This window comes from Lissotriton helveticus, chromosome 1_2, assembly GCF_964261635.1.
Source record: "Lissotriton helveticus chromosome 1_2, aLisHel1.1, whole genome shotgun sequence".
Lineage (NCBI taxonomy): Eukaryota > Metazoa > Chordata > Amphibia > Caudata > Salamandridae > Lissotriton > Lissotriton helveticus.
In genome coordinates this window covers 455,992,096-456,008,326 of record NC_136058.1, presented here as the reverse complement: position 1 = coordinate 456,008,326, position 16,231 = coordinate 455,992,096, and the positions used below count along the sequence as shown (strand labels likewise).

Sequence of the window (16,231 nt, the reverse complement as noted above, 5' to 3'; positions counted from 1 at the left end):
ACAAGAGAGTCTGAGAGTTCAGTATCCTCCACAAGCGCGCAAAAAGGATAGGGGAAGGAACAGAGGGAAGGAAAGAAAAGGAAAAGCGCAAGCTGGGAGGGAATGATAATGAAGCAAGCTGACTGCTCCTCAGCGTAACAACTGTAGTCTTACTGTAGGTTTGTAGCTGAAGCGGAATAGAGTCTGTAACAGCTTACTCCTGGGTTCTCTCCTAACTCAGTTCTGACAGTCTCCTCACCAATTCCGGCATTGGCGCTCGAGACTGGAGTAGTACTCGGATATCTTCAAGTTGACTGAATTCTCGGCTGCTATGAAGTGCGCAACTACCAAGACTGAGAACAGGACTGCGCGAAAGTCTCAGAATGATTTCCGAATTCCTTATTCGAATACTGTAAGGAACAAACTTGAAATTATTCCTCCCGTTAGAACTTTCTAGCGGAGGAACGAACTCAGGCTGGCTTCTCAGGGAAAACGTTCGTTGAAGTGTGCAGTAAACAGCGCTCGCGCTCCCCTCGAACACTATGTGGCATAGGATGGCAACCGCTACCTTTACTGTCCATAATGGCGGCCATCTTGGGAGAAGTTGCTTTACTAATTACAGTAATGCCACACATTTACTATATTGGGTTTAATGCTCACTCCTGGCCGCTTGCACCCTACCTGGCTCACTATTGGTGCCACGACATGCCTCCTGACAATTTGGCATATAGACTTGCTGATGATAACCGATCAGAACATTTGTATGCTCCAATTTCTCGATGCGACAACATCTTCAGACAGTAACTGTATAATTTCTTGCTTAGACTCTTTTCATGCGAAATTTCCTCCCACATTTCCTTCAGTGCCGTCTTTTCAGATTTTGTGATGTAAGACGTCACATATCGAGCCACAGCAATAGAGTTGTCAGCCACATATTGAATATCCATGTTAGCATTCCACATGGACAAAATGACTGGGTTGTAGTCATTTATTTATTTGAACTCCTAATTTCTTCTTAGGTTGTATGTATTTTTGGGTGATTTTCTTGTCACAGTATGTCGCAGAGAAGACATAAAATTGTTGACTCTTCCTTTCAATGTTACTGGACTTGTAAATGCAAAACGACATTTCGTGTAGAACTTGTCCTTGGTTTTGTATTTTCGACGACAGTATTTCCCATAACGATGGGTTCGAAAGCGTAAAACTTGATGTCTTAAATTGTTTTCCTCTGTACTTTTCGGAACAGCACATGTAGAATACTTCTCAATGAAACTCATCACTTTCTCATCTGAATCTGTTTCAAATTTAGTTGCATCTTTAATCCATAGTAGCATGTGTATGTGAGGAGCACCTCTTGCTTGATACTCCTTTCTCCAAAAGAAATCCAGAACCTCTCCAAACGGAGGATTTTTTTTGTTTGTAATAAAATACATCATAGCTTCAAACCTATGATTGAAATATCTGCATACATTAACTGGATCCAAAGAGCACAGTTCTCCAGGTGTCTTGTATTCAATATTTTCAATGTTTTTATTTGCCTCTTGTAGAAATTCAAGTAAGTCTTCCCAAGCATACTCAGCACAGCTAAGAGTGAGGAACCATGTAGGAGTTCCTAAGTTTCTTAGCATACATTTTAATTCCCCATGACGACGGTACCAATACTCGTTAGTACCACGCTGACATGCCATGAGGTTAATTAGCTGAGATTCCAAAACACTGTCTTGCAGTTTCACTTTATCCATAAATCCCTTACCGAAACATTTTGTAGATGTGTTCCACTTTTCAGTATATGGTTTACTGCATAAGAAAGTACAGACAAGTCACTCTCAAACAGTAGATGGAACAAATATGGAATGCATTGACGAAACCTTGGATCTTCTGCATATAATCTTGAAGTCCGGTATTCAGATGCAGGAATTTGAACAGCTCGGTTGTCATATCGTCCACCTTGACGTGTTGGAAATAACTGTGGAAAACAACGAGCTTCCAAACTTTCTTCCCATACACTAATGGGACTTCCTTTGGCTTCTTTCATTTGAAACAAGTCAATAGCATTCCCCATTACTTCTTTGGAATTCAATGGATGAACACTATAATGTTCATAAATTTCTTCACATCTACAGACATCAACATGACCAGGATGTTGCATGTGATCTATCATGTCTTTAAAAAACATGTACTTCCATATTTTTAAAGACATCAACTAATCACATTATTTACCCAGATCCATTTAAAATCAAGCTTGACTCACAGTGTGATCTTAGGCACATGACCAGGATGTTAAATGTAATCTACCAGGTCTTTAAAAAACATGTACTTTCATATTTTTAAAGACATCAACTGAGCATGTTGTTCACCTAGATCCATTAAAAATCAAGCTTGACTCACAGTGTGATCTTAGGCACATGACCAGCATGTTACATATAATCTACCATGTCTGTCTCTACAAGCAGTATGTGTGTCTCTGCTAATATTATTTCACTGTCTCTACAGGCCAAAAACAGGCCACCTATATATAAGCAAGACATAACATTAATTTCTCCTTACATGTAACATCCTGGTCATGTGCCTAAGATCACACTGTGAGTGAAGGTTGATTCACCCATCAGTGTGATCTTAGGCACATGACCAGGATGTTACATGTAATTTACCATGTCTGTTTCTGCAAGCAGTATGTGTGTTTCTGCTCATATTATTTCACTGTCTCTACAAGCCAAAAACAGGCCACCTATATATAAGCAACACATAACATTAATCTCTCATTACATGTAACATCCTGGTCATGTGCCTAAGATCACACTGTGAGTGAAGCTTGATTCACCCATCAGTGTGATCTTAGGCACATGACCAGGATGTTACATGTAATCTACCATGTCTTTAAAAACATGTCCTTTCATATTTTTAAAGACATCAACTAATCACATTATTTACCCAGATCCATTAAAAATCAAGCTAGACTCACAGTGTGATCTTAGGCACATGACCAGCATGAATGTTGCGGATTTTCTATGCATAATAGGTCCTAACTATAACTACCTACTGGCGAATATATATAATCAATCAATCAATCAATCAATAAAACTTTTTTTGGTTTAAACAAACGTAAACCATAAAAGTTACACAAACACATACAATAAAAAGTGACAATGCATTATAGAAGGACAGTCAGGGAATCAATAAGGTTAAAAAATAGAAAAACCAGGGGAACACTCTTTGCTGGTCCACATAATGACTACATTTGATGGTTGCTATTAAAATACCCACAATAAAAGGTAAACAATCCTCTTTCAAAAGTTGAAGATAGACTAATGCTGGGCGAACCTGCCTAAAGTTCAGTTTTTTAAAAGAGGAACCAGATAGCGTTTACGATAAAATTCATACAATTTGCAGAAAAACTTAAAATGCAGCATATCTTGCGGATACTCCCCGTCGCAGCCGCAGGGAGCTGCTACTTTACTAATGGTAAAGCATTTGGGTCTGGCAAGCAAGAGATGAAAAAGATTCAGCCAAAACCTGGTTAGGAGGAATTTTTCGTGCGTAGACAACGACCCCAAAAGATACGGCTCTACTCTCGGGGTTGTTGTGAGCATTATGTACGTCCGCAAAATTAAAATCAGCAATGCATTGCAGGCGCGCGAATTATAGTTAGCTGAACTAATTATAACGGGGGAATTTCTAGGGTTTTATACAAGAGAAATGTCAAGCTAACTATAACGCTCTGAAACCTATGGTTTTTTCAGTTAATTTCTGCATTTTTTTAAATGCTAATTTCTAACTATAACGTGCCTGAAAGCTATGTTTTTTCAGTGAACTGCAAAGGTTTTTAAATGCTAATTTCTAACTATAACGTGCCTGAAAGCTATGTTTTTTCAGTGAATTTCAAAGGTTTTTTAAATGCTAGTTTCTAACTATGCCTACAGAGGTAGGACATGTGAAGAAAGAATAAAAAACGCACAGAAAGAAGTCAAAGAAAAACAGAAATAAGCAACAGAAGTCCACAAAGACGAAGAAAAGTGCAGGAAAAAGTATGACGTGTGCAGAAAGAACCAAAGGAGGAACAGAAAGAAGCCTTGTTGCAAAATCATCCTGTGCCCACAACTTTTTCTGATGGGTACTGGTGGTAACTGACTCTGACTAACCAGGCCTAGACCCAGTGCTTTGCTAAAATACACTTAGAATATAGTGATAACACCTACATATACTAGGGAACACTATGTGTTGGGGTACCCCTGTGAGTAGTATAACCTCCTCTGTTGTGTAGGACTTACAGGAGGTACCAGGATGAATTTTTGGCCCCCAAAGTCCCTCAGGACTAATTTGGATTTCATTCCCCATCCCGTAGTTTGCCACAAGGTACGTTTGCAGAGTGGTAGAGAAAGGGGGCCATGGCCTCCAAAGACGTCTTAGCAGACCCACTGGGTGGGACTTACTGTAGGTAACAAGATGGGTAGTTGGCCCCCAAAGGACATCCTTGGGGGCCAACTTCCCAAAACTATTACCTCTTTGCCCACCATTCTACCAACACGCTCCCTGGCCCGCTATTGGATGGGTAATGAAATCCCCATTACTGCTTGGGGTCTTTTAGGAGCCAACTAGCCTACCTCTTACCTCCAGTAAGCCCCACGCAGTGGGATTGGTGAGAGTTAGACAAACGCCATGCGCCCTTTCTCCACCACTCTGCAGTGCAAACACGCCCCCTGGGGCGTTGTAAGTTGGGGGATTAAGTCCCCTTGAATCACGAGGGTCCCTGGGGTCCAACTAAACCACCAGGTCCCTCCAGTAAGTGCCACCGAGCTGCGTTCCAGAAAGGTGTAAAAAGGGGCATGGGCTGGACCACCTCTCTGTAACGCAGCGCAGTAGCGCTTACTGGAAGCACCTAGTGGACTAGTTGGCCCTCAGGGGCCCTAAGGATTGAAAGGGAATGAATTCCCTAACTTTAAATGCGCCACAGGGTGTGTTTGCACACTTTCCACCTCAGGCCCTGCCCCCTCCTTTCACCACTGTGCAAACGCACCCAGTGGTGCATTTTAAAGTTGGGGGATTAAGTCCCCTTGAATTATTAGGGTCCCTGGGGTCCAACTAGCCCACTAGGTACCTCGAGCACCCGCCTCAGAGCTGCATTGCAGAGAGGTGTAAAAAGGGGCGTACCTGGACCACCTCTCTGCAACGCAGGCCTGTGACGCTTACTGGAGGTACCTGGTGGCTTAGGTGGCCACCAGGGGCCCTCAGGATTGAAGGGGAATTAATTACCCAACTTAAAACGCACCACAGGGCGTATTTACACACTTAGAGCAGAAGAAGATCCTCACCCTGCCTTGAGTTAGAGTTGCTTTCACCACATCCGCCCCGGCAAGTGTGTGATCAATTTTTGGAGTACATTTAATTTAGTCACACCTCAATATAAATGACACAGCCCGGGGGAAGAGAGTTAGGGTTTGATGATGACTGGTTGGGAAAGGGTATTTGAGGGAAAGGTTTGACAAAGACAAACACTACACATGGACAAACAACAACACACAATCTTGGCAGACAACCATCATATTCATAAATCTGGTAAGGGAGAAAAAGTAAATGCATGCATGATGATCACTTGAAGGGTAATAATAAGTAGTACTAGACTAGTAAATAGTACAGAGCAGCAGTATATTATTAATGATTATTATTATTATGCAATTGCCTTGCCTGTCTGCCCTCAGAGAGACCCACATTCCATACAGTTTATGTTCTGTTGTACCGTGCTTCCTTTTAAAGCTGGCAAAGAAAATAAAACAAGCATTGGCATAGCCAATAGGTCTCGCTTTTGGGCCCTTATAAGAATTTAGTTATGCAGCACAATATCTTTGGTGCAACAACATTAACTGTTGCATGGTTAAACACCTATAAGTTCCCAAATGCGAGACCTGTTGCCAATGCTTGTTTTCTTTTTCATTGCTTTCCATTTTTTGGCGAGATCCACACAAGCGCTATCTGGTCTTCATAGTTCTTTTTTTTTTTTTTTACTAAAGTGTGAGGAATACAGTGAATACAAAAGAAACCACAGGAAAGATGTCGGCTCAAGCTTTATGTGTCATCCAAATCGTGACATGACTGTGAAAGCAATTAATTGTTTTCTTCCAAAGCTTTTTTAGGACCAATACATAATCCAGCAAAAATGCAGCAGTCGGACCACTTTGACCCACACCTGTTTACTACATCCTGCTGCTTTAATGTTTTACCAACTTACCCAGGAATAGTTTAACTAGTTTAAGACAATTCATTCATATTGGATCTGCCTTCAGTCACCCATTCCAAATGCTGTGTCGCTGTGTGATTTTTTTCCAATGCATATAGCGACAAGTGGTCAGAAGGGCAGATGTTTTTGAATTAGCTTGTAATTCTGACTGTGAGACGCGATCTATTTTCTCTGAGCCTGCATGCATTTGACAACCAAAAAAAGCACATCTGACAGCGAAGAGGTTTCTTTTTCTAGTGGCCTTTATCTGTTATCTAGAAGCTTCATGCCTTGGTGAGCTCTTTTTAGTTGATCCAGGTTTTGCTCCAGGGACAACCCCGGAAATATCAGCTTTCCACAACTGCACATTACAAATATACTGATTATAATGCACAAATGTTACTGTGGAAAGTCATGAAGACTAAATCTGATAAAACCGTGAGACTTAATTAAATGAAATCAGTCCCTGGGAATATAATTAGCGCAGACGGTGGCTCCTGGTAATGACAGAATGGGAGGACGCCACCTGCTTTCTAGAGTCCTTTTGTGGGTCTCTGAAAGTCCCAACACAATGCCCTGGAAATTAAAGTGACACCTGTTCAAGGCAGCTATCTGCCCTGAACAAACTGGGTTTAGTCAAATCGCCGTCTCTCCACTTAATCTGGGATTACTGAAATACAGGAACACGGTGCACCTGTGAACACTGAAGAATTAAAATAATGTACCCATAGCAGCCAATAGCCAGAGGAAGTTAAGGAACATATAAAACTTTGCATAATACGACTTTCTCGAGGAGGAAGTATGCATACTTTTATACACAAAACACGCCATATACGTTTTTTTTTATTGCCTTTCTCAACACAAGTGAGGTTGATTCACAACTGACCACGGGCTGGTGTGGGCACAAAAACGCAACACTGTCTTCCAAAACATGTTCAAAGATGTCTTTTTCCAAACAAATGCAGCCCAACACACATGGCAAGTTCGAAATATGAGAAGGATGAAAACAAATCATACTAATTTTTTGCATTTTTTCTCAAAAAATCCAACATTCTTTTAAAGCCTATGCATACCTTGTTTACATTCCATCTGCCAGCTCCTTCTGTTGATAATTCTTTCTGGTCTGCCTTCTGCAAACAAAAACACACGGGTTGCAGCTCTTCGTCATAAATTCAACAAAGGGAGATATTTTTACTGAATGCAATAACAGAACGATATTGCAAATCAATAGCATATGGCAGAGACAAAACGTTAACAGAAGAAACATTTAGCACACGTGGCTGCGCTGCCAGCGGCGCATACATTAAACAGCATCTCGACACATAATGCATGGAATTACGGAACATTTCAGACACACAAAACCAATAACAGCACAAAGCATGATATCCCTCGTTACACTGGCGCAAAAATAAATCTATTACTCTGTTGTATAATGGTATTCTAATTAGCTTCCATCTCGTCCAACACCTGGGTGATTACAAGAAACACAAATATGGAAAACAGCACGTTGTTGCCAATGCCTGTAAATGCCTGTTAAACTGGGTACATCTAAAAAGTAGCTAAAACGTGACGTATGCATGAAAGGGGAGGTTCAAAAAGCTTTAGTGGAGACCCATGACTATTGTTATGAAAAGAAACAGGAAGTGCCTATATTTGTACCTCATTGATGGGGGGATTCTATTTAATTTTGTCAGTGGGGAGCAGTGGTACAGTGACGGCATCTTCCAAAAATCACTGCAACAAAGAAATGTGGGAGCTTCTCTCTGCAGCACACACTGTTTACCTCATGTATATGTACCCTCCAGCCACAATCACAAAGAGAAAGTCATTGCGATCACGATCGCTGTGAAAGCGAAAGTGATCGCGATGACGCAAAGCACGCAAGGGATGCGTGCGCAGCAGTGCACATGCTTGTGCGCGTTCTAGCGAGCTGGTCGCCGCTTTGGGGGCACTTCCCAAAGCAGCTAGTAAATGTCTCTCCGGGCAGCGCATGCGCACTGGCTCAGCGAGACCTAAAAATAGCACAGTTGTAATGCTTGAAGAGAAAAAATGTATCAAATTAATTAAAATATAATGAATGATGATACTATGTTACAGTATGTTATCTTGATCAAATTGGGGAGTTGCATCTCGGCAATCCTCTTGGTCCTCCCTTCCATGGATGCTCTGTTCATCAATCTTGGGTGCCGTCACTGCCTGCCTGGCAGATGTGATTGGTAAGGTAAGTGTGAGTTGTTTTTCCCAGTATAGCACAGGGTACCATCAGGATTCAAGCAAGCCGGGCCGACGAAGGCTGTGATGCCAGAAACCGGTCCCCGGAAGCTTGTTTCCTTCCCAGTATAAGAATTGGCTTGGTAGTTTGGTTTGCCCTGTTCCCATCATGCACTGGGACAGGAACAGACTAATTTGCATATAGCCAGGTTCTGAGCCGGGATGGTGCATTGAGCTAAAAACGGTGATGGATTAAAACCATGATCTCTTGACTTGGTAAGAGTATTCTGCATCATTCAGAAACTCTGTCCATCACCACCCCCTTTTTCCAAAATAGCACAGGGTAAATGCCAGCCTGTAAGTGTAGATGGAAAAAACTAAAGAAATATTAAAAAATCAGGGAGAAAAATAATGCATAAATTATGAAGGAGTGCAACAAGAACAATATCAGAGGCGGCATCGCTAAATCCTGTCTACTCTGTTTCCAGCAGTAACCAAGCTACAACAACAACAGGACAGACCAGGCCTACAGAACCCACCCAACCTCCACTTTGCTTACATTTTTTTGACTGAGCCAGACAGAGCTCACTTTTAAGGCAACATAGCATTTTCCAAATTAAGTAACTAATTCATTCATAGCACTGCTGTCAGTCATGCTTATCACTTGACTACACTCGACTCGACTGAGTTGACTCCACCACTACACAGACATGTAGGTCTGCTGTGGTTGTTGTTGACGTGTTCACCTGTTTGCCATTTCATGAAACGCAGCCCGAATTATTCCATCAATCATCGCCGATCCTACTGACTGACTGTGAAGAGTACTGGCCATCATCATCATGGTAGTTAAATGTCAAAATGGGGTAAACCCAGTATCCCTATGAACCTGGGCAGTTGATCAATATTATTAACAATTGGTTCATTCGGGTGCACAATATTTCTTTTACTTTCTCATAGATTATGTAGAATTTTAGAGTAAACATCAGAATCCAAGACCATCTGTGTATTTATGTACTGTTTTATAAATTGTAGTCATTCATAAATACGTATATCATGTATGAGTTTCAAGTTAGGCTGTACAAAAATTAGACTGTACAAAAAGTGAACAATCAGTGCAAATAGTGACTTATAGTGCTCAGTGCTTGCGGCGCAAAAGTGACCAACAAAACTGTACAATTATTATATACAAGGGGAAATGCAAACAATAATTTGACGTGGTATATGCTTATTTCAATAATACAACTGTACACTGCATTTGTCAGTACTTAATACAGGATATTAACACAGCAGATCCACTTATTAGTTGACGTTTCGACCCTGGACGAGCGCACATGGGGCGTCACACACGGGTCTTCATCAGGACTGTAGGGGGCAGCAAACAGCCTACGTGATTTAAAGGAGATATGTTTTGAGATTGGATTCTGGAAATAACTAATACTAATACTAATAATAGCACTCACCTTCATGCAAACCCAGTCGGGTTTAAGGTGGAGTTGAAACTGTATTCATCTGTTCTGGTACAAAAGAAACCCTAATTAGTGCTTCCATTCAATTGGACAAATTCTAGTGTTAATCAAAGTACAGTTCCCTTATTTCTTACCTGTCGGCGTAGCGATTAAATGCGCACCCGACGGTTGTTGTTATTATCGGCTCACCAAAGTATAAAAGCCAAACTGAAAAGAATGGGGCATATATTTAGAGGAGCTTTCGATATTAAGACTCTCCATACAGTGTTAACGAAAAACACCTTTTTATGGCTCACCTGGGTATAGTAGCTGTTATTCTACCCAGTTGGTACTCAGTGGTGGTTCGGGACAGGGGTTACTAAACACCGAATGGAGTCAATATATTTTCACTGTGATGGAATAAAGTACAGGATCGTGAGTTGACCGATAACGAGTGAGTCTGGAAACCCAACAAATTCCAGCACGCAGGCGGATTGCTGATCTTACCTTTTTTTAATTAAATGAGTGAGAAAACTGATGCTGGGCACCGAAGGAGAACTAACTTCCAGAACGGCGTAGCTCCAAACAAATTTACTTTGCGGAGCTCAGGCACCGCTATTATACGTCAGATGGCGCATGTGCTTAGGCGCATGCGCCACTGCTAGTCGACTGCGCGGTAACCATAGTAATGGAAAACTATGTGAACGGCATGACGTAACCGAGTGTGGATACACGTCAACCATCGCCGGGCATGTTAGCAACGGGTATCTCCTTTCATTGGAACGATCGGTAAACAATGTTAACGAAACCTACAACAGTATGGCGATATTAAAAAACATTTTGAAAAAACATTTGGACATTTGATACATATATGTTCTGTACATATCCTCTCCCTGGAATAAAGCATACATTTTTAAGAGCAGTTGATAATCGGTCATCAGTCATATTGCAGTACAAGTGAACATATCACATTACATTAAATGGCAATAATCCAAACAACATAACACGATCATGTAATCATGTGGAATATAATCTTCCAATATCAAATAAAGTCACATACTGGTGATTGAACCTGGGCAAAATCATAATATCTTACAATTGTCCCATTTGCCTATTTATTTCTTCAATTTCATTTAATCCATTCCTTAACGAGTCTAGCGAATGTATCCAGCGACACTCCTTATATTTTAGAGAGTGTGAAATGGAGCCACCCCTTGGATTAACATGTAGTTTTTCTAACACCCACCACTTTATGTCTTGTGGGGTATGATTCTGAAGAATAAAATGTTCGACAAGTGGTGCCCCTTGTGTTTTACATTTTAACCTGCTCATGTGTTGTAAAATACGTGTCTTTATTTTCTGTGTAGTTTGCCCCACATAGATCTTAGCGCAGGGACACATTATTGCATAAATTAGGTTAGTACTATTGCAATTGCTGAATTGACGAAGTCTGTGTGTTCTATCCGCATGTACGAAAGTGTCCCCTTCTTGACAGAAGTCACAGGCCTTACAAGAACCACACTTGTAATGACCAATGATGGGTGGTAAATTCAGCATACTCCGAAGGTCTGGTTGCTTTTGTGGTTCCAGATAGGCTTGTACCACTTCATCCCTCACGTTCCTACCTCTCTTGAATGCAAAGATAGGTTTGTCTGTAGTTTTTAGTTCCCCTGCCACTAGGTTCCAATATTTTGATACGATTTTCTTCACATCATTGCTTTTGGTGTTATAGGTAGTTACACACACAATGTTGTTCATGTTTTCCCTTTTCTCCTTAACCTCAAGTAGATTTGACCTGGGACTGTACCATGCCCTTTTCTTTGCACGCTTCAGTAGACTCACAGGATATTCTCTCTCCTTTAGGCGATTGGTTAGTTCATCTGCTTCACGGAAAAAATATCTTTTCTTTGACTACAGTTTCTTCTTAAGCGAAGAAACTGGCCCAGTGGGACATTGTCCCTCAGATTACGCGGGTGATGGGACTTATACATCAGCAAGGTGTTCCGTTCTGATGGCTTCCGATATAAGTTACAATATAGCCTCCCCTCTTCTGTTTTGAAGGTCAAATCAAGGAAGTTTATTGAAACGGTGCCGCTGGACATTGTGAATTGTATATCTTCACTCCTTTGATTTATCCACGTGAAGAAATTGTCTAATGTCGCATGATCACCATTCCAGATCATAATGACATCGTCAATATATCTTTTCCATACCTCGATGTTGTTGAGGTATGGATTTGAGTCTGAGTACAGATGTTCTTCTTCATACTGGTCCATGAAGATGTTCGCCAGACTGGGGGCATATGTAGCCCCCATCGCCACTCCCTTACATTGGAAATAAAATTGATTTTCAAAAACAAAATCGTGCTATTTCTAGCAAATTGATCAAAAACGATGTCGGTATCCAATGTGGTCTTATTCTTTGGTCCAAAACATCTTTCATTTCCTGGATTGCTTTATCTTGGGGGATTGAGGTGTATAACGATGATACATCCAACGTCACCATTATATTCTTCTCCCGATCAAATGGGAATTCCTCAAGTAATTCAATGATGTGCATGGTATCTCGCACATAGGATTTGGTCAGGGGAACAAATGGCTGTAGAAAATGATCAATACATTGATTGAGCAGCTCCAGTATTGAACCACAACTCGAGACAATTGGTCGTCCCGGGGGGTTTTCCAGTCGTTTGTGTACTTTTGGCAGAGCGTAAATTGTCAGTGTTCTGGGTTCCTTTTGGTGCAGGAATTGAGATTCTTTCTTACTCAGAAATCCTTCATTTATAGCATCCTCTGTAGCGTTCTTTATTTGGGCCCTTATATCATTGGTCGGATCATTAGGGATACGTTGGTAGCTTTCTGTTATTCCCAGTTGTTGTTTAATTTTATTTGAATAGTCTTGTCTGTTTTGTATCACGACAGCTCCGCCCTTGTCGGCCGCCTTTATAACAATAGACTTATTGCCCCTCAAGTCAGTGAGGGCAAGGCGCTCTTCTTTGCTGATGTTGTAAAGGATGTATTTCTTGACTTTCAACAATTGTGTCACCTCCTCCATTACAATTTTTTCAAACGCGAGAATTCTCTCGCTCATCATAAATGTTGCAGGTGTAAACTCTGAGGGAGGCTTGAATGGTGTAGCCACACTGCTCGGACTATAGGTGTTTTTTGTGAAGAAATATTTCAACCGGATCTTCCGAAAGAACCTTTGAAGTTCCAGTTGCATCTTGAAAGGGTCGGGTAACACCGTTGGTACAAACGTCAGTCCTTTCGCCAAGATACTACGCTCTGCTCTCGTCATCACGTGGTTGGACAGGTTTATGATGGCATCTAAGGGAACCATATCCTCAGTGTTAATCCGTTCCACCTGGTCTATTGCATTGGTATTTGTATACTGGGTACTTAATGGGGTTAGCTCAATAGGTACTCTGTGATTTGGAGTTACATGTTCAGCCGTGGTTATTGGGGAAGTCTCTGTCCCTTCCACTATGTGACTATTGCTCTGCTCAATGTAATTAATCATATGATGTCCCATTCTGTTTGAACTATACGTCTGGTCCATTATATGTGATCTCTGTTCTACCATCTGTATGGCTGTTTTCTTGTGGATATTTCCCCATGGGTTTCCGGTTGGTAAAATCTCACGCGGGACATACCCTGATTCCGTCCCCTGCCCCATCTCCTGAAACAGGGGAGGGGGTGGTTCACATAATTAGGAAAGACCCAGAGATCTCATATAATGGACCACTGAGCACTATAAGTCCCTATTTGCACTGATTGTTCACTTTTTGTACCGTCTAATTTTTGTACAGCCTAACTTGAAACTCATACATGATATAAGTATTTATGAATGACTACAATTTATAAAACAGTACATAAATACACAGATGGTCTTGGATTCTGATGTTTACTCTAAAATTCTACATCTATGAGAAAGTAAAAGAAATATTGTACATCATCATCATGGTGTAGTCTACTGAGTGAGTCCAGATTCCATTTTAAAAAATGCAATGGTTCGGCCTGCAGTAGAAGTACAATTTTGTTATTATTAAACAAATTGACTTGAGTCGCTTTTAGCGTGTAGAATAATTATTAGTACACTTTCATACACAACAACAAACAACAATCACTCAGAGTCAGCGTCCAATGCATGCCATAATTTATTAACTGTTCTCATCTTACGTTAAGGGATAGTCCCTCTCGGCTAGAAGAAAAGAGGATAGCTATTGTCATTTTCCACCTCTTTTGGAGGGACTCGACAAGGCAATATTTCTTGTACTATTCTCCAATCAATATCTGGCTTGAGGGAAATGGATTAGGGTGAGACAGGATGGATCAGGATTCGGAGGAGTGGACTTCTTTAATAAATGCACACAACTGCAACTCCAATACGGCACTAAAAGGAGAAGACGGTGGTGATGGATTTGTTGTGATTCAAACCAGAAAGACAGAGACACACATAAATAATAATAAAAGTAAATAAGGAAGAAAGAAAGTAACATGTTGAAAGTCTAGTTGTCAGGGAAGTAGAGCTCATTCTCAAGCTCTGGTGGTTCAACCAGAAGTAGGTAATCTAACACACTACTTCTGTCACCTAAGTCGCTGTCCTCTTCCTGCTGTTATTCAGGTATTGTGTAATCCGGTCGTATAAAGTGCAGATTCATTTTGAATATTGGTCAAGAGACTGGTCCTTTTCACTGTTATACTGTTGTCACTGTTACAATGGCACCAGCAGCACTGAAAACACATTCAGAAGAGACACTTGCGACAGGGCAAGCCAGATAGTTTATCGCCAGTCTGCTGAACACTGGCCATTGGCGGCTTTTCCCATACCAATACACCAATGGGTTTTGATCAATGTAGACCTCTGTTGGGTCATCCAGATAGGCCTGGACCATCTGCTCAATGCTCAGGGGTGCTTTGCTTTGCTGGGCCTCTTTTGCCTGTGCTTATTTTACTGATGATCCTGTTCTTGCTGTTGTTGATGTTGTTATTGGTTGCGTTGGTGACTGCTGTGAGCCAAACACACTGCCCTCAGGATCTGATGTTGAACTTGATGCCCGATGCCCTGCAGTACTTGTTGTGGGCTGGGGTAGCGTGCCTTTAATTAATAGCCATTCTTTTTCAAAGACACTGGCTTCCTTAGCGATCCAAGTTTTGTACTTGGCAACATCCACTTCTGAAAAAGGAATTAATGTCTTAGTGTTCAGTTCTGCTTTGTACCATGGATCCAGAATTGTGGCACAAATGTAATGTTCTTGTGACAAAATCCTATTTTGCACCCTTGTATTTTCAGCTAAGCGAAGGGGTAAACTATCCACCAACTTATATGCGTCTTTGTTTTCCTCCACACCGCTGTACGTTGCCAACACCTGCTTCAGCTGTTGCTCTAGCATGTGCAACAATGAGATAGCTTTGCCCATAGTACAGTCCTCCTTGCTGACTTCACGTGTGAAGAGCTCGAAAGGCAATAGCATCTCTGTCAGGCATTTATCGAGGCCCAACTGGTCCATCTCAATGGCCATGCCTTTCACAGTAGGATCCCCTAGTCTTTGCATGACATAATCATTAATTGGTCTGTACTGATCAAACAGACGATCAAGCATGTAATAAGTTGAGTTCCAATAAGTTGGGCCCTCCAGGATGAGTGCGTTGACTGGCACTCTCTGCCCACGTTGAATGATCCTCAGCTGCGCCCGGGCTTTAAAAGAATGGCTGAAATATGTGTATATTCTTCTGCAGGTGGTCAGTAAGTTGCTGACTCTGTCTTCTTTTATCAGAAAGTCTTGAACAATGATGTTAATGCAATGCGCCAAACACAGGACCCTGAAAAAGCACCATCTTTCATGGCCTTAACTACATTACTGCCATTGTCCGTTGCAACAAAACCAATGTTAAGCCCTCTTGGGCGCAGCCACTCAAAGACCTTGCTGTTAAACTCTTCCAAAATGTTTTCTGCAGTATGAGATTTATCCATGGCGAACATGGCTACAGTTGCATGTTTGCGGGTGGCATTAAAAATCTCTGCAGTGTCAACACCTGCAGAAATCTTTTCTCTAACCCCCGCAAAAGAGATTCAGTGTGTAGTGATGCACATGTAATCAGTGGCTTGGCAACTTGTCCACATGTCTGTTGTGAGGTGGATATTTTGAACAACACTCTGCTGCAAAGCTTGTCCAAGCAATTCCAGCATGTTGTGATGTAGTGCTGGAACAGCAACTCTGGAGAAATAAGACCGGCTGGGAACTTTCCATTTTGAGCAGATGGCTTTCACCTAAAACCCACCCCTTCCTCAAAAGAAAAAGGGAGGTCGTCCAGCACTAACATTTTAGCCAGCTTCACGTTGTACAAATGTGCCGTCGGCTGGTTGGGTTCGTACGGCCCCTCCA

The 16,231-nt window shown here is 41.5% G+C and overlaps 1 protein-coding gene across 5 annotated transcripts in view; it reads right to left on the bottom strand.

Annotated features, from left to right (window-relative positions):
- LOC144807723 (uncharacterized) overlaps positions 1-16,231 on the bottom strand; it is a 1,505,442-nt gene that overhangs the window by 992,495 nt on the left and 496,716 nt on the right. For all 5 annotated transcript variants that reach the window (XM_078673385.1, XM_078673387.1, XM_078673384.1 and 2 more), the window contains one exon: positions 7,264-7,320. The gene's annotated coding sequence lies outside the window, so the exon portion shown is untranslated. The remainder of the gene's footprint in view (positions 1-7,263; positions 7,321-16,231) is intronic.